General features: G+C 47.4%; 1 long non-coding RNA gene across 2 annotated transcripts; it reads left to right on the top strand.

Annotated features, from left to right (window-relative positions):
* Positions 1-37: 37 nt before the first annotated feature.
* Positions 38-24131, top strand: LOC311603764. Of its 2 annotated transcripts, XR_014781252.1 has the most exons (8): positions 38-171; positions 398-499; positions 637-5273; positions 7023-7180; positions 8158-8566; positions 13054-13233; positions 13591-13668; positions 18513-24131. It is a non-coding gene; the product is annotated as an uncharacterized lncRNA (long non-coding RNA). The 2 variants fall into 2 exon arrangements; XR_014781253.1 differs by lacking the exon at positions 637-5273.
* Positions 24132-24656: the final 525 nt, after the last annotated feature.

A 24656-nucleotide genomic window follows, 5' to 3' on the forward strand; every position in this document is an offset into this window, starting at 1 on the left:
CGCTGTTTTGCACGACACCATCCCCACCCCCCAAGGCAGAGCGGCGGACTCTGGTGAGTGCACATCCCAGCTACCATCCACTTAACTCTGGAAGCCTTGGAACCCGGTCGCTGGGCAGATACCTTCAGGAGCTAGAAGCAAAGGGAGAAAAGACATAACTCCGAGAAGCAGGTGAGTGGGGGCTAGGGGAGTAGTAATCCCATTCCCGGATGCGGGGCAAGCAACATTCCAAATTCAGTTTGGCTCTGGTGACCCGAGTGCGTCTGTGCGGTGGTGCGTGTCTCTGCTGGCAGAGCCACCGCAGAGACTTTGCTCCGCTTATTACGGAGCCAGAGCGAGCTCCACGCTCTAGGAAGATGATGCTAAGCCCCTCCCTCAGACTCAGCGTTTCCTACAGAGCGTGCAGGGCGGCCAGAAGACTTGGCATCCCACTGAATCCTGACTGCCTGGAGTGTGGACACATGGTATTTTGAGACTTCCCTTCTGGCCTTTGGGGCAGGTAACTGAGACCTTATAACACTTTCTGTTAGCTCTTTAAAATTGTTTGCTTGCTAGGAATTCCCTTAACTGTAAAGACACCCTAATCCAACAATCAATAACTTTTCTATTTGCCCATCATCCTTCCATCCTTCCCAGTGCTGTCCCCCGGAGCTCTTCTACCTCACACCGAAGTGAAGCGTTGCATGATGCTGTATTCTGATGGGGCTGGAACATCCTAGCACTCAGCACCATGTACCTCAAAACGAGCATCAGGGTGGGGTGATGAAAGAGCTTCTACAGACTTGTTTTTTTCAGCTGTGATGTGTGTGCAAATGAGCCTGTTTATATCAGTCACGGTTAAATCTCAGATTTTGGATGGGCTGTTACCTAACTAAGGTGCTATTGGGTAAAAAAATTCCTACATTAACCATTTGCTGTTTGAGAAATATTTATCAGACCTCGACATTTTAGACGAGCCAGGCACTATGCTTGTCATTTTTCCATCCAACATTGTTTCTCTTAGACAGGTTGCCCACAGTCAGTGAGACAAGGAGAGCTATCCTGGCCTTCACAGAGCTGCAGTTGGAGAAGGATGGTGCTTAGCTATACAGGGAAGCTTGTCACATGCACAGTGATACCAGTGTGAAAGTGGTGCGCACTTTCATGGCTGGGCCAGTTCCTTGGAGGAAGTGGAAATGAGCTGGGAGTGAGCAGAAATGGAATCTGCTTTGCATATTGGAAATTGAGAAGGCCTTATCGTAAGCCAAGGTCTGGTCTTGCCAGGGAAAGGGGACCATGCAAAGGCTCTGGCTGAGCGTAAGCATGTGTGGGTGCTGGACGTGGCTTAGCTGTGTAACCAACCGCCTGTGTCCTACTACGACCATTGTTGGGAGATGGCTGAAAGCAGCTAGGAGAAAAACAAAGTGTCCCCAAAATCGTTTGATGTTTTTTTGGCTCAAACGAACACATCTATCGCATCTGCCACTCTTCTTGCTAAATTTCCCCGAGCATCATAATTTGGAGGGGACTTTGCCACATCATTCATTTTTCTCATTCATTCTCAGCATCTGGAAGGCAAGTGTACCACCCACCTTGCTGGTTCCTGCCCCACTGCCTGGTGATGGATTAGAAAGAAAAGCTCCCACCCCCACCCCCTCCTCCCCTCCCCCATCCCCACCAGCCATTGGAGGAAGAAAGGAGTTTCAGGCCTTTGCTGATTGATAATCACTAGAGCCTCAGCCGCGACCTGGGCATGATGAACACAGGCTCTGTGTTCCTTAATCCCCCTGCTCCTGGCAGAGCCAATGGGCTCCAGTCTCAGGCTCCTGACCACTGTGATGTGCAGAAGACTTCTGTACTCCCTGTGGCTCAAATTCAGTGGATCCCACCCTGTTCCTAAGCACTGTCACTGGCCAGGCCTCAGGAGCAGTGGTAGCCCTTCCTTAACCCTTAGCTCACATGGGAAGAAATTGAACATTGATGTGCATGTACACATTGAAGCCAAGCCAGCCCTCATTACTTAATATGGTTGGGGCCCTGAGATGAGTGGCATCCCTGGCAGGGTGAGCATGTGACTGAGATCCTGAATCCAGCTGGACCTCGGCTTCTTCATCTTTTGAATGGCCATCAAAGGTGATGCTCCCTTGGGCTTATTGTATCAGGTGAAATTCGGGGTGCAGAGCCTTATGCATAAGGCCTGATACATAGTGAGTCATCAGACATGTTTACTGTGATTCAACCCCCCCTGTCTGTCTCTCTTTCTGTGTCTCTCTCCTTCCCTCTCTCCCTCCCCCCTCTCTTTTTGTCTCTACTTCTCCCTCCCTGTCTCTGTCTCTCCCTCCCTTTCCACCTCTCTCACTGTCTCTCTTACACTGGTTTTGGTTTTGTCTGGTTTTGTTTTAGTTTGGTTTGGTTTTGAGATGGGATATCACACTTACAGCCCAGGATGGCCTCAAAACTTACTGGGACCTCAGAGCAACCTTCCTGCCTCAGCCTCCCACACAGGCCACCTGTTTCTTTAGTCAGGATACATAAGATGCTGTGAATAGCAACTGGCAGTTGGAAAGAAGCCAGTTCTCTGGTGTGATTGCTTCCAGAAGACACTCTGGAACTTCTATCCCAAACATTACTGTCTGGCAGCACAGGATAGACCTCCCAGCCCAGGGTAGACCCCCTGCAGGAGCTCTTCCACTTGGGCCAAAGCTGCCTTCACCTCACAGTGACAAGGTCTCCTAATAGAGAGCATGATGGGCTCTCTAGACATTGCTTTTCTCTTCATGTTTCTTGTCTTTTACAAAAGAAATTTACTGTTGAATCCTGAAAGTTATTTTCCTTTGGTAGTGAAATGATGGATCGCAGAGATGGCCACTCCACAGCCCCTTGGGCGTTGTCCCTCTGTATTGGTTTTCTTCTCTCTATGACAAAACGCTGACCACGCAACTTAAGGAAGGAAGGGGCTGGTGGTGGCTTGAACGCTTGGTCCCCAGTTGGTGGACCGCTGTGGGAAGATTTAGGATATGTGCCCTTGTTTGAGGAGCTGTTTCACTTGGGGGTGGGGGGAGGTCTTTGATGTTTCAGAAGCCCAACCATTCTCAGTTAGAGCTCTCTCTGTCTTGCAGTTATATCTCAAGATGTAAGCTCTCGGCTGTTACTTCAATGCCATGCCTGCTCCCCACCATGATGGTCATGATGGTCATGGACTCACCCTCCAAAACTGTGAGCCCCAAGTAAAGTCTTTTAGAGGTTGCCTTGGTCTTGATGTCTTATCACAACAATAAAACCGTAACTAAGGCGAGTTTATTGTGGCTCACAGTCTAAGGGAGTACCAGCCTGTCAGGGCAGGAAAGGTGTGGCAACAGAAAAATGAGGCAGCTGGTCACATTATATGCAAACTCAGGAAGCAGAACCAAGCCAACGCTGGTGCTCAGCCGGCTTTGTATTTTTTAATGATTGTGGGACTCCATCCAGTCCATGGTGCTGCCCACATTCAGGCTGCTTCCTTCCACCTCAGTTAAGCCTAGAGGCTTGTCTCCCTAGATGATCTGGAATAAAATCAAGTTGGCAATCAAGATGTGCCATCTGACCCTCTGTCCCCAGACCTGAGGTCACTTGACATACCCTTTTCAATACATTTACGGACGTGTCTATTATTATAGGTGTAAATGATACTGCTGTCTATGTTTAAAATGTGAATCACTTCATTTTGTGGTCATTTTTTCCTGCGTATTTTTTTTCCCTTCTGTGTGTCTGTCTGGGGGTACACACAGGCATGTGTGTGAAGGCCAGAGGCCCATACTACATGTTGTTTCTCAGGAGTTGTCTGCCTTGTTTTCTAAAGCAGGGTCTCTCATTGACATGTGGGGCTCACTGATTGGGCTAGGCTCGACGGCCAGTAACCCCCAGGGAATCTGCTCATCTCTGTTATCCCAGTACTGAGACATAAGCACGTGCTGCCATACTCAGCTGTTTTAGATGGATTCTGGGACGCTAACTCAGATCCTCACAAACCATTATCAACTGAATCACTTCCCCACACCCACTTATTTCATATATACTGTTACATGATGTTACATATGGAATGTCTCATCCCTTTTGATGGCTGCATAGTATTCCATATAATGGCCCAGAGTTCCCTTAGCTATTGCCTCGTTGACAGACATGTTAGGGTCCTGGTTTTATGAAAGACAGGGTGATTGACACTTTTATTTTTATACATGCTTTGTGGGCACAGGAGAGAGCTTTTCTACCCAGAATTAGAATTGCCAGGTACATGCACTTTCCATTTTAATATCCTTGCCAAGTCATCTTTTAAAGCAGCTGACTAGTCCAGACTCCCTGTAACGTGTAGCTGTGCCCTTCTCTTCACACCCTTATTAATGCTCAACATTTTCAAAACGCTAGCTCCTGGCAATACAAGGGGGAACGCGTCTTATTTGCTTGCATTTCGCTCATTCTGGGTGTTTTTGAGCATTTTTAATGTGCATTTTATTCTCACTCTTTGAACTGCTGCGTCTGCTGATTTGTTGTTGGCATTTTGAGGCCCTTGTATTGATTTGAAGGAATTTTCTATGCCTCCCAGACTACAGCACTCCTGCATGCTTGGAAATGGTGCCACTTTTCAACTTGTCACTTTTCTCCTTTTAATTGTCGTTTCCAAAGTACTTAGATGTTTGGGGCTTCTCCTTGGAGCCTTCTGCTTTGTGTCTTACTTAAACTGCCCATCCTTAAGGCCATGAGTCTCTTTTTATAGTTTCTCTTTGTGCTTGGCAGGCTTTTATTTCGCCTTTAGATACCCAAGTTCTTTTGGTGAGAATATAAGACAAAAAGTTCATTTCACCTGGGCCCTTAGGGGCTGAGGCATCAGGATCGTGGGTTCCAGGCCAGCCTGGGCTACATAATAAACTTATGTCTCACAAACAAAATGTAAAAGGTTAATTTTTGGCCTCATTGCAGTTCCCTTCAGCACCACATGCTGCAGAGACACATCACACAATCACTCATAATTGTGGGGTCTGAGCTCTCCTTTCTGTCCCATCTCTTGAGTGACTGTTCCATGAACTGGTCCATGGTGTCCTCACTGCTCCTGGTTGTGCCAGTGGCTTGCCTTCATAGCATGGACTCGGGGTTTCCTCTATGTATGACAGTGTAGTGGGTGATCTGTGACAGCAGTCATTGTGAAGATGGGCCTCATCAAGGATCTTCTTAGGAAATGCACCCTACCCCCCTGTCAATGTGTCCTATGAACACAGTGCAGGGCCACAGCCAACATGAATCTCCTCAAGGATTGTCTCAAGGTGAGTTTCCAAGCTAAATATCTATGACCCGGGGGAGCTGTGTTATCTTCTAATATCTAAAGGGCCAACCACTGGCTGAGGGGGTGAACAGGAGGATAAGAGGGTGGGCTGTGGACATGCCTATCAGCCAGAAGGAAGAAGCCGGAGCTAGGGCTGAAGGAGAGAAAGAAGTAGGCCTCAGGCAGTGCTGGGTGTTTGCGCTCTAAGAGGGGACATGAGTAGAGAGAAGTAAATGGGCCTGTGGCTTTGAGTCAGGCCTTGAGCAGCCAGGAGAGAGCCTACTGGGGTGACCTCCTACTGGGGTGGCTCTGGTGTACAAGGATTTTAACCCAACAATATGGCTACTCTGGCTGGAACTCAGACAAACCCTTAGTATACACCCTTAATCCCAAACAATGAAGGTAAAGTTAGTTTGTAGAAGGGTGGAAAAATGGTGTTTGAAAGTGATGTCTAATTGAGAGGCAGACAAAGTAACAAGTCTGAGAAACATTTGACAGAATAGGATATGCCCAGGTCTCATGAGAAGAGAGGGGATAAAAGGTCTGAGGAAAGAACCGAAGAGGGAGAAAGGCAATTTTACCAGGACAGTGTACAGAGATGGGTTATAGAGAGAGAACAAACTAGACACAGGTGAAAACAGGATGAGCCAGAGAATGAGAGGGTGCCAGAAGATTAGAACATATTGCCAAAGTAAAGATGAAGCCAAGCAGAGCAATTTGGTGAGAAGCAGAGAGAAGCTAGTTTGAATCAGTCAGCTTGGAGAGGAGTTTTGAGCCAGACAGCTGGGTTGAACCAGCCAGTCAGAGTTTAGATCGAGCTAGAAAGGGTGAGCTTTTTCAGAAGTAAGTCTCAGAGGCTGAAAGCATTCTACACCTAGCCCAGAGGCTAGAAGCTTCCAGGACTAGGCCTAGGTTAGCAGATGGAGGCAGTAAGCCTCCAAGATGACCATTAAATCAGGCAAATACAAGTTATTCTTGGTTGATTCGCCGTACCCAGTGCCCAGTTAAAAGGCTTTCTGTACTGCCAATTCATTTCCTAATTCAAGCTTTTCCTGAAAAGTCCTGGCCACAACTGTGCCATGGGGCATTAGGAAGGGAGGGAGCACCCAGCAGTCTCTCGTACCAGCCCTGTGCTGAGACAGCACCATCACGGGTGAGAAGGATCTATGCTGGGATGCTTGAGGCAGCTGCTACCCACTGGGCAGCACCTCCCAACACCTGCCCCTCATGCCTTGCTCCACAGTCTCTCAAGGTGCAGGCCCTGAGCACCAGCAGCAGGATCTTGGGTCCTTAGTCACATGACAGGGCAAAGAAGCCCGAAGACTTTACGACCACAAAGCAGTCAGAGCAGAGGGTCAAGTGCAGGTCTCCTGTGGGCAGTGTGTGTGTCTTGTTCATTCCCCGGGTGATACTAGTGTCAGACATGTTAACCCTCATGATGTGGGCCATGATTTTTTTATTCATGGCCTATCCAGCTGTCTTCCTCCTGGAAGCGCTTGCTACCATATTGAGAGAATGTTGGGGTGCAGTAACGGGGGGGGGGGGGGAGCACATCTTATATCTACACCTAGTAGAAGCCAGTGTAAACTGGATAAACGTCTTTCCCTGACCTCAAGGCAGTCTCCACAGGCCAAAATGATGGAGGTGATGTGGAGAGCCTGGTGTTGGCAAGTTACTAGCATTGGAGGTATGGAGAACCTGGTGTTGGCTACTTACTATTGTCAGGCTCTTTCTCTGCAATTTCATCTAGTGAATGCCTAATCTCAGCAGCAGCTTTGCCGCTGTGAGATCCTTTGATCACACCACAACAACTAGGGAGACCTAAACCATTTGCACTGACAGCACTTGAAGATCCAGATGGTGCTGTGTGTTGGAAGGTGCTTGTGGAATTAAAGGGAGCATAGCCATGTAAGTATGGCATCATTTTCTTGCTGTCTAGTTACTTGTAGACCGTCACTTTCCTACTCCAAATGGAGGGCTGTTCGGTGTTTGCACAATGCTACAGGCAGCTTTTAGCTCCAACTCATGGATGTTGAAATTGTGTCTACAAGCAAAGCACCTTCCCATTGTTTTCCTCAACCACCTGCTATCAAACGCCTGGCCAGTGCTGCTGCAATGCACTGCACAACTGTGGCTCCTCTTTCCACTAGTTATTCCACGGGCATTGTAGATTTCTCATGACAACCTGCCTGGCATAAGGCAGTGAGGTGGCCTCAGGAAAGTGCAGGCTGTCTACAGCTCACAATGGACTAGATAGACTAGCAGAAGGAATGGTGTCATTGATGACTGTGCATGAGTCACCAGCTCCATTGGGAGTTTCACACTTTGCGAGAACAGGAGTCACCCTCCCTGTGAGCACAAGTATAGTACAGAGCAGTTCCCAGGAAAGTGTTTAGGTTGGCGATTTCCCAAGAGCTCTCTTGTGTGCACAAGAGATACAATGCCTTAGGTCACGGAATAATAAGATGGCCTTGGTTCTGATGCTCCTTGATTTGCCCTACACTGGGCTAAGAGGAGACACCGACATACATCAGCTTAATAAATATGGCAAGGAGGAGGGGCAGCATGTGTAATTTCAATTACAGATTGACCCAGCATTGATTGAACAGTCTGCATTGCCCTGGCAGGGATGGAGCCCAAGGATTGGCAGGGGCTAGACTCTCCTGAGAGGTAGATATTAGACAGTCAATCAGTTGATGAGCTCAGTGTCCCTTTGTATCCTGGGAGAATCAAATTATGAGTAAAATGTCATTATGAGGTGGGAGTGATGACACCAGGAGGGTTAGCACAGCCTGTCCCAGCTTTTGTTCCTTGTACTTGCCCAGCCCTCTCTACATGAACTGTGGCTCACTGTTCTGTTCTCACCTCATTCTCTCTATCTTCAGTGTGACTCACCTCATGGCATCTTAGGGAAGAAAGACCATGGTGGTTGTTTCCATTAAGAAGGCCTTACTGCTGCCTGATCTACAAAGTGAGTCCAGTATAGCCAAGGCTACACAGAGAAACCCTGTCTTGAAAAATGAACAAGAAGAAGAAGAAGAAGAAGAAGAAGAAGAAGAAGAAGAAGAAGAAGAAGAAGACGACGACAAGGAGGAGGAGGGGGAGAGGAGGAGGAGGAGGAGGAAGGCAGCATTACTGACCAACATGGTGAGGCTTGCATGAAATTTGAGCATGCAGGAGTCTGCAACAGAAGGACCACAAGTTCAAGGCCACCCTGGCCCATGGAGCAAGCCCTTGTTTTAAATAAAGGAAAACAAAAACAAAAAACAGAAGACAGCAGTCCATATTTCCTATGTAAGTACTCTGGCATTCAGATACTGATCTTCTAAAGAAATTGTCTCAATGAATGTCATGACGTGTGACCACACCAGTTAGATTGGTCCGGGGTATTTCAGGGATGTAGCCACCCCAGTTAGATTGGCCTCGGGGTATCTCAGGGAATAACAACCCCATTTTATAGAACCAGAAAAATGGGCTGGCTCACCTTGCCTGGTATGTAGAAATAAGTGACACAGGGGCCTGGTTGGGTCAGTGGCTACCCTGGACAGCCAAGGCTTGGGACAGGAGAAATCTGATCTGAACAGGACTTGCTGGCTGACATAAATAGATAGTGACATGGTGGCTCAGCACTTCAGATGGGACAGTGACTACCTTAGCAAAGAGCCTCAGACACAGAAATGGTAGTTCCCCAAAAGTGACAGCCCTTAGTGGACAGCAGGCAAGTCCTGGGGGTTGTCCAGATGGGGTTGGGAGAGTTCTTTGGGGTCTCAGGACTACAGTCCCGCAGTGAAGTCATGTGACATAGTCATGTGATGTGGGTAAGAATACAGGGGTTTTAGTCAGACCACCTTCAAGAAGCCAGAGATGAGCTGCACTTGAGTCCTTCTCCTACAAGCAAAAGGACATGGGTTAGAGTCCCAACATCACATGGACCAGATGTGGTGGCGCCTGAAGGTCAAGGTCATCCTCAACTACACAGAAGTTTAAGGTCGGCCTGGGATGCATGAGACCCTGCCTCAAAACAAGTATCACTTCTTTTTTATTTTTTTTTCAATTTTCTATTTATTCATTTCTTGCATTTGAAGTATTCCTCGATGACATCATTGGCCTGAGATTCTTTGCCATAGTCTTTTTTGGTTTTTTGTTTTGTTTTGTTTTTTGAGACAAGGTTTCTCTGTGTAGCCCTGGCTGTCCTGGACTCCCTTTGTAAACCAGGCTGGCCTAGATCTCTGTGATCCACCTGCCTCTGCCTCCTGAGTGCTGGGATTAAAGGCGTGTGTCACCACACCTGGCCAAGTAACACTTCTTTCAAGAAGAAATCATAAACTTAGGGCTATGCTGACCCAGGTAAGAAAAATGGGGTTTTCAAGACTCTCTAATACTCAGTTACAACCGCATGAGAGAAAAACGGAAGCTGCTCATCTTCCTCCCCCTCCCCACCCCACCCTCACCCCCCACCCCTGCCACCTCCCATGAAAGCTCCAGCCTTGGGGCATTCCTAGACAGAGAGGAGAAAACAGTCACACAGAGTAAGTGAACAAGTGTCTCAGTTGGCAGAGGCCCACACTGGTCAAACCAACAGCAAAATAACAGCTTCTCCTCACATAGCCAGAAGTATTCCAGGTTAAATGGTACATTCTAAGGCAACTCCAGTTCTGAATAGTGTCCTTCAACTGTTTCATTGACTCTGTGAAAAGAGATATCCTGGGTGACAAATAGTTGCCAGAATCACATCCCACCTTTTTCAAGTGGTTGGATTTTCCCAAGGAAAAAATGACCATCAACCAAGAAATGTTAGAATTTTGATGTGTTGGTAATGTATTGCTATCCACATGATATCTCTCTGTGATCTACCTTTCAACTGTGTTTATAGACCTTTAGATCCTCATTGTGCAAAGCAAGACACTTTACTTATTGGGCAATCCATACCCACATATATGGACATGAACATAAACATACCATATAATTGTGTATATTTATATCTATATACCATCACAGTTAATATAGGTCAATATAATTGCTTTTTCAACAGTCACAGCACAGCATTCCAGTGACTGATGTACTGTTGAACTACAACATCTTTAATGCCCAATTAGCATTTAGGTTTGAATTTTCAAATATGTTAGTTACAGTTTTGCCAGGCATCGGTGGTGCAGACCTTTAATCCCAACACTTGGGAGACAGAGTCAGGTGGATCTCATGAGTTCAAGGCCAACCTGGTCTACAGTGCAAATTTCAGGAAAGCCAGCACTACACAGAGAAACCTTGTTTTGAAAAACAAGCAAATAAACAAACAAAGGTTTTGTGTAGCTAATCTTTTTTTAAATATCTCTGATTATTCAATTTGTTTATTTTCTTTTTGAGACAGCCTTAATCTGTAGCCCAAGGTGGCCTGGAATTCACTACATGACCCCAGGCTGGCCTTGAACATGTGGCAGTCCTCTTGTTGGGATTCCAGGCGTGAGCCACTATGCTGGGCCCTTTCTGCTTGGTTTTTGGTTTTGTTGTTTTTGTTTTTCATGTGGTGTTTGTTTGTTTGATTGTTTGCTGTTGTTTTGAGATAGGGTTTCTCTGTGTAGCCCTAATTGTCTTGGAACTCAGTCTGTAGACCAGGCTAACCATGAGCTCACAGTGGTCCACTGCTGCCTCTAACTCCCAGAGTGCTGGGATTTAAGGTGCTCTGGTTGTTTCCTAAAGAGACTTTTCTGCAAATGAAATTACCAAATCAAGGGAATATGCATTTAAAATTTTTTAATTGCTAACTTTTGCTGAAGTGTGTCAGAATTCCCATTATCTGGGCTGTATCAATCTTTCTTTTTTTGTTGGTGTTCTTTTTTTTTTTTGTTTGGTTTGGTTTGGTTTGGTTTCTTGTTTTTGCTTTGTAGTGCTGGGGATTGAACCCAGGGGCCCTACACATTCCAGACAAATGCTCCGCTACCAAGCTGCAACACCAGCTTTTTCTCTGTGCTTACGGGGTCTCACTTAGTTGCCCAGGATGACCTTCCTCTTATGCAGCCCAAGCAGGACCTGAAACTGTAATTCTCTTGCCTCAGCCTCTCAAGGGCTAGGATTACAGATGTGCATTAGTAAGCCTGGCTAGTCATATACTTTGGGAGGTCAAGACAGGGTTTCTCTGTGGAGACCTGGCTGTCCTAGAACTTGACCCATTGACCAAGCTGGTCTCAAACTCGGAGATCCACCTGCCTCTGTCACCTGAGTGCTGGAACTGAAGGTGTGCACCACCACCGTGTGGCCCAGTTATACACTTTTTAAAAAGACCACATTGTTAACCAAAGTAACCTGTGGAATTTGTGGGAGTCTTGCCGCATCAGTCAAACCCTGGAGCTCCATTTTCCAATGTTACAGCCTGGGCATCATGGCTGGGGGTGGCTTAGTGTTTGTCCCCATTTCTGTCGGTCAGTAGATCTCTCTGAAGACGAGCACACAGAGAAGTCGCATCCTATACATGCTTTTCCTTCACTGAAAGGAAGCCAGCATGGAAGCTAAAGGGGACTAGCTTGTGTAGGTTTTATACAGAGTGAATCACGTTGTCCCATTGACCAGCTTCATAGAGGCTTTGATGTACTCTCAGAACAAAACCCCCAATTCACAAATAGCCTCTGCTCCCCAGTCCGGTGGCATGGCGTCTCTGGGTCTCGTAGCAATGTCTACACAAAGGAAGAGGCTAGGTGGGGCAAATGCTTGCCCAGTTCTATTATTCTGTACACAGTGCTCTGGCTGCGTGTACACCTGCAGGCCAGAAGAGGGCATCAGATCACATTATCAATGGTTGTGAGGCACCATGTGGTTGCTGGGAATTGAACTCAGGATCTTTGGAAGGGCAGGAGGCACTCTTAACCACTGAGCCATCTCTCCAGCCCTGCATGCCCAGTTCTAGCCAGAACCGTTAGAGTCAAACTTGCTTCTGGACTCTGGTGAGCCACCTGCGGGCCTCTAAGACCTCTTCTTCGCTGTCAGGGTTAGACATGGTCATCCTGCTTGCTCCTTGGGCCTCCCTGTCTACACTAGTCCCAGGGAGAGAAGAGAGTCCTCCCCACCTGCAGATCCTTGACAGTGTATCCCAGTCTACCAGCCCCTGTATTCTGGCATGGGGAGGGAGTAGAGACTTCACCTACCAAGCAGAGCAGGTGTGAAACCCAGGTGTATCGGAGCTGGCCAAACCGCCTCTGTCCTCAGCTTTCAGAGTGTTCCCAGCTGTTAAGGGACAGAGACTCCAGGACTGGGGTACAAAATAACCCCTACTAACTTCAGGGAACTCTGGGACTAGGACAGACCAAGATACTCTGTGTGTGGCTGGATGAGGGCTTATGGGGGGCAAAGAAGGTGGATAAGAAGATGCACATGTTCCTGCCAGCAAGGAGCCAGGCTGGGGAGCAAGTGTGGAGACAGGCGGGGCGGAAGGACTCCTGTGCACTGGCCCTCTCTCCTGAAAGGTACTGTTGGAGAGAAACAGGCTAATTTCTCTCTCTTTCTCTCACCACGCCCCCCCCCCAATTTTCCTATTGGAATCATGAAAGTGGAAGGAGCAGCTGACTCTGCTCCAACTCTGAGACAGCAAGAGTGGACTGCGTGTGTGTGCTCTGCAGCAGGAGGATGGCCCTGCAAGGTGACCCTGGAAGGTGCCGGCAGCACGCGCAGTGGCAACCTCTAATGAGGAGCTTCCTGTGGTTTCTGAGGGGTGAGAGAAATGAAAGCCTGTTACGTGGAAGGAACTGGAGCCCTGCAATTTTTTTTTTCTCTCTCTCTCTCTTTGAGGTTAGAGCTGGGAGGGAAGGCAGACAGCAGCACCTCCCCTGCACACTCAGTCATGAAGTATTTGCCAACCTCTTCTTTGACACTGGCCCCACCAGAGGGGCAAGCCGAATTTCAAAACACATGTCTTCATCCTGCAAAGGGATTTCCAGAGCTGTGAGACATCGCTGGTGGTCTGAAGACATCAGGTGCGATCCGTTAGCCCTACGAACGTTGACTGTTGTATCACACAACAAAGTCTTTGCAGAGGTGATCAGTCAGGGTTCGCCTGGGATAGCTCCTTAGGCATTAAATGTTACCCTGTGTACCCAGTACAAGGGAGAGGCTGAGGGAGATTTTATAATGGCACATGCATAAGATGTTCCTGGTGATGAGAGCATCTGGCCACCGGCAGAAGCTGCAGAGGCAAGGACCAGGCTCAAACTGTACAAACTGTAGTGAGAGTGTGGCCTTGAATTTCGCCCAATTAAAAAAAAAAAAAACAGCTGGACTGCTGATTTCCCAGAACCCCTAGAGAATAAGTTTGTGTTGCTTTGTGCCTCCAGATGCATGGTAGTTTGTTACAATAGCCCCGGGGCCAGCCTTGCAGATGAAGTGGAAGCCTGGATCTGAAGACAGCTCAGGTAAGTAGAGTCACATATGTTCCCTTAGGAAATACATATTGAGTGACCATAATGGTCCAGGTACAGAAGCTGTGAACAAGGAAGGTGGCATCCCTGATGACACTGAGATGGGAATCAGGGAGCAGGAAGTACATAGAAAGTGTCTTAGTCACTGTTCTATTATGTGAAGAGACACCATGACCAAGGAAACTCTTATAACAGAAAGCATTTAGTTAGAGCTGGCTTACAGTTTCAGAGGTTCCAGTCTCATCATCATGGGAATATGGGTGGCCCACATAGCACTGAGAGCTGTATCCTGAGTCACAAGTTAGGGAAGAGAGGAGAGAAAGAAAGGGAGGGATGGAGGGAGGGAGGAAAGAGGGGAGGGAGGGAGAGGAAGAGAATGAGCACAAGCCTGGACGTGGTGTGGACTTTTGAAACTTCAGAGCCCACTCCCCACTCTCCACCCCCACACTCTCTACCCTCCTACCCCCCCACCCCCCACCTCCAGTGATACACTTCCTCCAACAGGGCCACACCTTCTAATCCTAGTCCTTTCAGAAGTCTCACCCCCTGGTCCCTAAGCATAAAATACATGAGCCTATGGTGGCGATGCCACCGCAGAAAATATTACCATGTGACCTTTGTTATAACAATGCTTTCTTTTTTTTTTTTTAATTAATTTATTCTTGTTACATCTCAATGGTTATCCCATCCCTTGTATCCTCCCATTCCTCCCTCCCTCCCATTTTCCCCTTATTCCCCTCCCCTATGACTGTGACTGAGGGGGATTACTTCCCCCTGTATATGCTCATAGGGTATCAAGTCTCTTCTTGGTAACCTGCTGTCCTTCCTCTGAGTGCCACCAGGTCTCCCCCTCCAGGGGACATGGTCAAATAGAACGTGCAAGGGTGAGGTGGAGCTGAGGAGAAAGAGGACTAGGGAGGGGTGTGGCCTTCTAGGTGGGCTACCCCAAGATCCAAACCCTAAATGTCAAGACAGCCTTACCACCTGGAGAAAGGTGGTACCACCTTAGAGGAAGGAGCTGTCCGAGCAAAGTCCCCCCCCTCTGCCCCCCCCCATGGTGGAGTGAACAAGCTGGTGCACACCCCTCTGAGGGAATGTGGAGAGCCTCTGTCAGGGGGAGGCTGCCGCCACCTGACTTTGTCTGCCTTGAAGCTAACCTGGAAGTAAGCATGGAAGGGTCTCCATCAAATATGTGAAAGACAGAAGGCATGTGCGAGGAAGACTATTCGAAATTGAGGTAGGGCCATGATTTGGGCTTTATACTGGACCAGCAACTTTGGACAAAACACCACTGATGAAATTGAACAGGAACACACTTATCTTCCTAAGTCAGCAGAGGGAATTCACATTGAGTGTGTTGTTTGTGCGAAGGCCCCCAGAGCTCAACATCGGCAAAAAGTGTGATACGACAAAGCTGTCTGCAAAGGTGAAATGCACCTGTAGCTTCTCTCAGGAACAGCGTACACCTCAAAGAGGACAAGCAGTACACTGCTTCCAGAGCTGAGACTAGGTAGCAGAGTTTATGGGGTCATAGAAACAGATAGTTTATTCACTTATTCATTCAATTAGTAAATGTTTAATAAGCACCTATTAAGTTCCCAACACCAACTAGGCTTTGGGGAAATACCAGTGAATAGGCTGTAGCTGCCTCTGGCTTCACAGAACTTAGTGGAGAGGGGCACAGCAGGTTTAATATATTACTTTTCAATATAGTAAAGGTTTTAGATGATGAAATTATTGTTAGTAGCTGGGCGTGGTGGTACACACCTTTGATCCCAGCACTTGGGAGGCAGAGGCAGGCAGATCATTGTGAGTTCGAGGACAGCCTGATCTACAAAGTGAGTCCAGGACAGCCAAGGCTAAAACAGAGAAACCCTGTCTTGAAAAAAAAATATCATTAATAAAAAAACAGCAAAAATGTCACTATAGAAGTATATAGCATCTGGGTTGGTGGTGGCACATGCCTTTAATCCTAGCACTGAGGAGTCAGAGGCAGGAGTATCTCTCAGTTCAAGGCCAGCCTGGTCGATGGAGCAAGTTCCAGGACAGCTATAGCTACACAAAAAAAAACCCTGTCTTGAAAAAACAAAAACACACTCATTTCTTTTTAAGGGCCAAATAATATTTCATGCTATGAATGCAGCATAGTGTAACTGTGGTCTCCTTGGTAGGTCTTGTCTGTGCTGTAAACAACCCGCAAAGAAAACAACTCTGCATGTCTTTATATAGCCTATTGGTACATTTTTAAAGAAAAATTCATAGAAGTGAAATATGGGTCAAAGGGGGCTGAGTCATTTAATAAATATGGTGCCTGAGTGAGGTCCTGAAGTGAGCATGCATTCCTACAGCCTCAGCAGCACAAGTGTCAGTGATGGCCATCTGGGCCTGTCTGGTGTCAATGACAACTGTTGTTTAAATGAAACATTTTGACGTTAAGCAGCCTCCTGTGACCTAGTCCAGGGCCTTATAAAGTGTGTGCTGTGACCTCATATAGGGTCATTCAGCTATATTGGAAGTCCTCAAAGACTTTGGACACAGTAAAAGGTCACTGAATGTACAACAACCAGAAAGTAACTCTAAGCCACAGGGCACGGTGCTTCTGGCACTGCCACCAGCTGTTTCACCACGCCCCCTCATGCAGCCTTCATTCTAAACACACAACAGCCACACGTGCACCGTGCATGACATCACACCAGGCTGATGGGCACTGCTGGAAAAAGCTCAGCTCAGATTTGAGCTCCAGTTGCTGTAAATCATACTGTTCACTGTACATGCCAAGTTTTCTGCTCTTATAGACCCATCAGGGTTGAGTTGTGAAAAACAAAGAGTATTTTCTTACTGTCATCCCTCGGCACGTGGATACAACACTAGCGTTCTTTGGCTGTTTTTGCGTTAGAAAGTTTGATTTTAAGAATTGTTGTTTGAGTTGCTGGTTTGACTTTCATAGAAATCATCCAGTGAATTCTGGTGTGGGATTAGGACAGACTCTCTAATCGTTCTGAGGTGGCCCCAGTCATATTCCTGACATTTTGTACTATGCATTTGTGAGAGGCAGCATTCTCAGTATTGACAGTTATAAAATCAAAATATTGACCAACTCTGAAAGACTTTGGAGATGCTGTAGGCTCTGCCATATCAAATATTCAGCCAAGATTTGATTCATTTATATAAAATATAAGCAAGCACAGTGTGGAATTAATATGCAAATTTGCTTTCATCATTAATAAATAGAAAAATTACATGTATACTAAAGATTTGCCTTAAATAAATGTCTTTATGATTTATTATCCACAAATGTTTTATTTGTATACAGATTTGATAGACCTATATGCTCTGAGTTGTGCTCAGATTTCCTAGGCAAACAAGAATTGTGAGTGTGGAAAACTGAAAAAGCTTGGCGCTAATTGGAGGCTAGAACAGCTGAGTTCTGGTGAGGGTGGCCAGGGCATTCCAGGCAATGCAGACAATATGTGCAAAGGCCCTGTGGGAAAGAGAACCCCACACTGCTGTGGGATCGAGCAGAGAGCAAGGCAGGCATGAGAGGAAAGAGGGCAATGGTTCCCAGCACTTCAGAATTTTATTCCTAGAAAAAACGAGAAGATAGAGAAGGTTACACACAGTCTGACCCAGCAGGCTGGCCTTTCTAACAGACCCTCTTGGGGGCCAGGAAGAGGGAAAGATGGATTCAGAGTCAGGGATCTTGGGCAGTCTGGGAGAGAGATGGGGATGGCTGGACCAGAGTCAAGTCTGTCATGGGGAGAGCGGCAAGACTGTAGTTATTAGGCTGCCTGCACGCTTGAGTGGGCAGAAAGCTAGGCAGAGAGGAGCCATCACCCAGACAATGAGGAGGCCTCAGAAGAGTCGGGAGGCTCTGGGCAAGGGCAGAGCTCTGGGAGGGGACTGCTTTGAGACCAGAAATCAGCCCTTGTGCCTATAGCCCCATCTAAAGGGCTCTGGCCAAGGAACTGCCACTCCAGCTGCAGCTGGTCACACAGAACAACAGGTGAGCCATGGCCTTGCTGTGGTATAGTCAGGAAGCCTGTTTGTAAAGCAGACAGCGCCTCACAGAACTGTTTTGTGGATGCTGCTCCAGAGGGGAGGCAGGAAATGAAGTTTAAAGCCAAAGATATGGGAAGGAGGAAGGGGGAAAGAGGGGTTTCCTGGGGCGCTCCTGTGGGGCTGCAGGCCTGGGAGCACTGAGAAGGGCTGACCTGAGTGAAGCAGAATGGAAAGAGCTCAGCTCTCGGTCGACAGAGCCCAGGCGGCTGGTGTTTCCCAGGCCTGATGCGGGTTAGAGGTGAGCTGGCCTCCCTAAGGTTATTCTCTCAGAGGTGCTGCCGTGTTTGTAATATTTGCTTCTTGGAACCATTGTGAGAATTAGGGAGTTGCATGAAAATGAAAGAAAATGATCTGCAGCACAAAACCACCCGAGAACAGGTGTCCAGAATGAAAGCCGAGAAGAGCCTCTTACCAGGCAGCAAGTAAGAGGCCAAAACACAAAAGGAACAGGCAGAAAACCCGACCTTCTGACAGAAGAGGCATGAATGCAGCAAAGCGTGTGTGTGTGTGTGTGTGTGTGTGTGTGTGTGTGTGTGTGTAGCCTCATTAATGAAGAAAAATACTGAGCAGCTCACCTGTTGCTGCCTGAGCAATGCCCAAGCAAAAGAGGCAAAATTAGAGATGAACACATGAACTACAGCTCATCGGTGACTTACCAATAACTAACATATTAATAACTTGCGTATTTCTACGTTAGTTCAACATCCAAACATTGAAGCGATAGGTAAATAGGATCCATGTTCGTCAGCTTTGTAACATCTGATGATCTCCATTGGAAGGCGGGCAGTGAGGAGCTAAGCGCTGCTGATGGACAGAGACCTGCGAGACTACTGGGCCACACGTCTTCCCATCATCTAACAGCAGGGGAAAGTGCACATGCTGCGGTGTTAGGACTGGGTGTCCGAGAGGAACGTCTCACATACGACAGAATAATCGGTCCTCCCTTCACGGTGGTGGTGGCCTCAAGCTGAAGACAAGGCAGCCATACATTAACTATAGAATGAATAAAGAAGCAGTGATATAGTATACACCGCATGGAATACCTACATAACACTATGAGAAGGAAGCTATGTCGTTCACTGGCAGACTGCTTGCCTGGAATGTGCTAAGGTTCCGGGTTCAACCCCCAGCAACTCCCAAGAAGACATAGTATCTGAAAGCAAAACTAAGCTATGAACAATGTAGCTTGTATTTTCCATCGCATGTTGGGAAAAGCCCAAAGGCAAGAAGGGACTAACATAAAATCACAGCAGGGCTTCTCAGAGAGGAGAGGGTGGGGACCCACAGGAGCCCTCTCCCCTAGCAAGATTCCCCGATGCTTGGGATGTTCTGTCTTGACCCTGGAGGTAATTACACACGTTTGCCCTGTGATTGTTCCTTATACCGTGCATTTGTTTTGAACACTTTAATCCAGGAGTATTTTATTCCACAATTTAAACAGGTTTAAAAAGGAGATAGCTAACACTTGTAAAATGCTTGGCACGGTGCCTAGCCCATATTAAGAACTCAACAGATGGCAATTTTATTTACTGTTCTAACTCGGTTGTTAGAGCCGCCTTGTCTCCTAAGCAACCTTCCAGCATCTCCTGGGTGAACGGTTGTCTCCATGAAGCCTGGCTTTGAAGCTAGAATCCAGACTCTTGTTTCCCAGGGCGACCCCATGTGAAACCTGCTACTGAAGGTGGGGCTTTCCCGGCGGAAGGTGCAGCGTGTTTTACTGCCTCACACACCCTTCACATGTCCCATTAGGTTTGGCACTGAGCAAAACAAAAACAAAAAACAAAAACAAATGGAAATCCTTTCTGTGGTTATGCAATTCCCCAACACTAGATGAACACCACGCATTCTGGGGACAGAGCCAGAGTCCTGCCTGGTGGAGTGTGGAGGTCAAGGTTGAACTCAGTGGCAAGCTGGTGCTAAAGAAAAGGGAGCACTGAGTTGGCTGGGCACGGTGGCACACACGTGCAGTCCCAACCCTCAGGAAGTGGAGGCAGGAGGATCAGAAATTTAAGGGGATTCTCAGCTCCCCTCACTTAGCAGCTAGCTTGGGCTACATGAGACCTTGTCTCCAACAAAACAGAATATACAGAAGACAAGCAAGAAAAGACGGAGGCAGGGAGGGAGAGAGGGAGGGAGAGAGGGAGAGAGGAAGGAAATAAAGGGCACCTGTGAGTCTGAAAGACACACTCAAAAAGCAAGTGAGGTAATAGGCCAGATGAACCCTGGGCTAGCTATGCTTGTCATGTATGTAACCCTGTCTTCAGTCCCACAGCCAGGCTAACAGTCACTGACTTCGGGGTATCTAGAAATGCCTCTCTTCCTTCCCAGTGCAGGACAAAACCCTTCTCCATAGCTACTGAACAGCTAAGTATCATACTGTCTGATTAGCAGTGCTGTTCATCACAAGCCGGGCAGCATGCTGGACAGAGAAAGCTACTACCATCATTTCATGTGCCTGCTGGCAGCCACGCTTAGCCACAGAGGCATCGAGGAATGTGCTGCTGCTCACATCACCCTCAAGTGCCAGACCAAGAAGAGAGAGGGTTGGGACTGGGTAGGGCTGGAGGTGGCAGCTGAGGCCTAGGGCCTTGGCGTTAGATAGATATAGGTTTTGCTAACAATTTAGGAATTTCTTAACAATCTGACCCAGGGTGGAATAGGGTGGGGCTGGGGGTGGGGGTTAGGGAGACAGATTCACTCCCTCTGGCAGCTTGAATGACTAGAGAGCTTCCTGCCTACGTAGCAAGTGAGAGGAAATGCCTTTCAAGATCCTAAAAGAAGTCAAAATGGACCATCCAGGTCTCTGATCAGGGCTAGCTTTTAGCTTTTTTTTTTTTTTTTTAACTCAAGCCTCCAGAATACCAGTCCACGCTGATGCACTTGTGCTGTGCAGTTTCTCTTTTCACATCACCTGTGGGTGCATCGCTAGAGTTCTAGAGCAGGACAGACTCACCCTGTAGGGCTGTTTGCAATAGATGAAAGTTGCCCAGAGCCTCTGATTGGCAACTTAAAAAAGCGAAAAGCAAACACCCTCTGAGCTTCAGAGAGAGAGAGAGAGAGAGAGAGAGAGAGAGAGAATTTGCATAGGGCTCCCCATCACACTTCTTTAACCTCACTGCAGTGACTGATCTTTTCGTGGCAACCTTCCTGCCATGCCGCCGGTGAACAGCTTGCGTGCCGTGTGCAGTGTGTGTAGCACTGGCAATGGCAGTTGGCTGCGTTTGGGCACTTTACAGTCTGTCCTCTGTGCTTTGTTTCCAGGGTCTCATAAGCCACTTTGGTCTATCTGTAACTGTCCGATGGAGATACCTTGCTTCCTTGGTTCAGAGACTCTGTGTGGCCTGCCCCTGGGAATGATGGACATGCTAACTTGCAGGCTTCTTCCATTAAAGCTTTGCTATGAATTGGCAAAACTGACTTGACTGCGGCTGGTCGCCTGAACCAGGATGGAAACAGACCATGGCATTTCTCTATGGGAAGAATAACAGCTGGGCTGTATGTTGTGGCTTCGCTGTCTGTCTGTCTGTCTGTCTGTCTCTCTCTGTGTCTCTGTCTGTCTGTCTGTCTGTCTGTCTCCCTCTCTCTCTCTCTCTCTCTCTCTCTCTCTCTCTCTCTCTCTGTGTGTGTGTGTGTGTGTGTGTGTGTGTGTCTTTCTCTCTCCCTTTCTCCCTCCCTCTCTCCTTCTCTCCCTCTCTCCCTCTCCTTCTCTCTTGGATTTTTGATCCAGGGTTTCTCTCTATAACAGCCTTGGCTGTCCTGGGATTTACTTTGTAGACCAGGCTGGGCTCAAACTCACACAGATCTGCCTGCTTCTGCCTCCCAAGAACTCAGACTAAAGGTATGTGCCACCATGCCCGCCCTCTTACCATCTCTTAATACTATTTTAGCTAAATGTGTGGAGACTTATAAATTGTCCCATGTCCAGTGTAATTCAGCATCACATGTACAGGCAGTACTTTGGTTTTGTTTTTGTGTTTTGTTTTTTTGAGACAAGGTCTCTCTATGTAGCTCTGGCTAGCTTGGAACTCAATTATGAAGATCAGGCTGGCCTTGAACATATAGAGATTTGCCTGCCTCCACCTCCTAAGTGCTTAAATTAAAGATGTGATCCATATCTGCTACTTTAATAGACTTTTTTGGAGCAGTTTTTGATTCACAGGAAGTACAGTGTGCATATACCCTCTGTTTCTCCAACACATGTAACTTCCCCTGCTATCAATATTCCCCATCAAAGTGGCACGTGTGTCACAAATGAGTGGCTGACACTGATATCACTATAACCCATGTCTATCCATTATTGTAGTAGTTTCACTGCTCTAAGAAGGTTTATGCCTAACTTATTTATCTCCGCTCTCTGCTAACCCCTGAAAAGCCACAGCCTTGGCTTAGCCATTCCAGTGCTTTCCAGTAGTTTCCAGTGGTTTCCCTTTTCCCGGAACAACATAAAACTGAAGTCATACACTATGTGTTCTTTTCAAATCTGCTCTTTTTCTCACTTTACTGTGCACTTAAGATTCTTCCATATCATCCTATGGCCTGGCAGCTCATTTTTTTCAGTGCTGAGTAATACTCCATTCATCTGGATGTACCACAGTGTTTCTTCTCTTCTCTTCTCCTGATGAAGGACATCTTGACTGCTTCCTAGTTTTAGCAAGTCTGAATAAAGCTGCAATAAACATCCACACGCAGAATTTGTGTGGACATAACTTTTCAATCTTTTGGGTAAATACCCAAGGAACATGATTACTGGATCATATGCTAAGAATATATTTAGTTTTGTGAGTCTGCCAAACTGTCTTCCAATGTGGCAGGACCACTTTGCAGTTCCACCAACAGTACAGGAATGTCCCTGCTTCCTCGTCTTGGCAGCGTTTGGTGCTGCCAGTGTTTCTAGATGTTAGCCACGCTCATGGTTATATGATGGCATCTCCCCGATGCTCTCATTTTCACTCCCAAATGCTGGATGCTCCCTTCATATCTATATCTTCTTTGATGAGGCATCTGTTCATATATTTTGCCCACTTTAAGACTATGTTGCTCATATTCCTATTGGGTTTTAAGAGGGCCTTGTGTAGCTTGGATAGCAGTCCCTCATCGGGTATGTTTTTGCCAGCGTAGTCTCCCAGGCTTTGGCTTGTCCCGTTTTCCTAAACACACGACAGTGTAGTCTTATATGTGGCAGAGGTTATAAATGTATTTAAGAGAGGTGCTTCCTTTTAGGTTACTTTTATTCTCTTGGGAAAATCCTGGTTCCTGGGTGCAGAGGACCTCTAGTGCTTTTTTTCATCTGCCATGCGCGAAGCTGTTAGGGAGATCGTGGGGTTGGCAAACAGTCCAGAGATCTGCCCTACTGGAAGCTGTCTTACTCAGGAAGGGCTTCCCAACAAGCCAGGTTTTCCAGGCCTGTGTGTTGAGACTCTGTCTGCACTGGGAAGACAGGATGTCACTGATGTTCTAAGATTCTCAATGACCGCTGCTTACATAATCTCTCAGAATCCATGTTCACTGGTGTCACCCCCATGGCTAAGAGAAGCAGCAAATGACTTACCGAAATGAGGTGGACCGTGGAACCAGTCATCTCTATTTCACTTGTCTGGCTTGAGCATTTCTAATAGCATGGAGGCCTAGGCAGCACAGTTCATGTAGCTTCCTGTAAAGTAGCATTCACTCATGCTGAGTCACAGATGGGTGAATGAGCCTGCCACACTGACCCTCCAGCGACACAGGCAGGGCTATTTCAATGCGTGGGTAAAACAGCAAGCTAGAACCTAGCACAAGCTCAGTCAGACACCTGCAGCTGGGCACACCCAATCCACTGAATCAACAGGTGAGGAGTCTCTGCAGAATGTGATGGCCAGCCTTATGTCTGAGCCGAGCAGCGGAGAAGCAAACATTTCTTAAGACAGGCTCAGCTTTAGCTGGCATCCAGACCCTGTGCACTCAACACCACGCTCAACCTCTGAAGTCATCAAGGTGCCCAGAAGATGCCATTCCCCTGACAGCCAAGAAGTTCTTAGAGACACAGAGTAGGATGAGTGAGGCCAGGGGATGCAGCCATGTCTCCAGCCAGGAAGAATTGCTGGACCAGCTGATGGCAATCACTCTTCTTAGTGAGATTTGCCACCAAGGGTCTCCAGAAATGCATTTTCCAGTCTTGGCTTCTACCCTGGTGACACAGGAGTAACATCTTCTGCCACTTAGTACTGTTGCAAGAGGACTCATAGACCACTGTCTGGCACATATTAGGACTCACAGACCACTGTCTGGCACATATTAGGACTCACAGACCACTGTCTGGCACATATTAGGACTCACAGACCACTGTCTGGCACATATTAGGACTCACAGACCACTGTCTGGCACATATTAGGACTCACAGACCACTGTCTGGCACATATTAGGACTCACAGACCACTGTCTGGCACATATTAGGACTCACAGACCACTGTCTGGCACATATTAGGACTCACAGACCACTGTCTGGCACATATTAGGACTCACAGACCACTGTCTGGCACATATTAGGACTCACAGACCACTGTCTGGCACATATTAGGACTCACAGACCACTGTCTGGCACATATTAGGACTCACAGACCACTGTCTGGCACATATTAGGACTCACAGACCACTGTCTGGCACATATTAGGACTCACAGACCACTGTCTGGCACATATTAGGACTCACAGACCACTGTCTGGCACATATTAGGACTCACAGACCACTGTCTGGCACATATTAGGACTCACAGACCACTGTCTGGCACATATTAGGACTCACAGACCACTGTCTGGCACATATTAGGACTCACAGACCACTGTCTGGCACATATTAGGACTCACAGACCACTGTCTGGCACATATTAGGACTCACAGACCACTGTCTGACACATATTAGGACTCACAGACCACTGTCTGACACAT

Source organism: Acomys minous (genome assembly GCF_964271855.1).
Source record: "Acomys minous genome assembly, chromosome: 8".
NCBI classification, from domain to species: Eukaryota; Metazoa; Chordata; class Mammalia; order Rodentia; family Muridae; genus Acomys; species Acomys minous.